Source organism: Penaeus monodon, chromosome 31 (assembly GCF_015228065.2).
Source record: "Penaeus monodon isolate SGIC_2016 chromosome 31, NSTDA_Pmon_1, whole genome shotgun sequence".
NCBI classification, from domain to species: Eukaryota; Metazoa; Arthropoda; class Malacostraca; order Decapoda; family Penaeidae; genus Penaeus; species Penaeus monodon.
Genome location: NC_051416.1, coordinates 25,451,684 through 25,451,891, shown reverse-complemented (window position 1 = coordinate 25,451,891; position 208 = coordinate 25,451,684).

Here is a 208-nt window from a genome sequence, read left to right as displayed (position 1 = left end):
GCTCAGGCGGGTGCTCAGGCACCCACGGGAAAGCGCAAGCGTGGGCGTCCCCCAGGTAAATACGGGAAGTACAACAAAAATCCGAAAAACGTATAGGACGACGGAACATCGAAGAAGCGAGGCTGTAGCTGTGTTGAGGGAGTCCACTGTTCGGGGGAAACAAGGAAATGAGAAAAGGGAAGATAAAATACGTACATGTATGTATGTA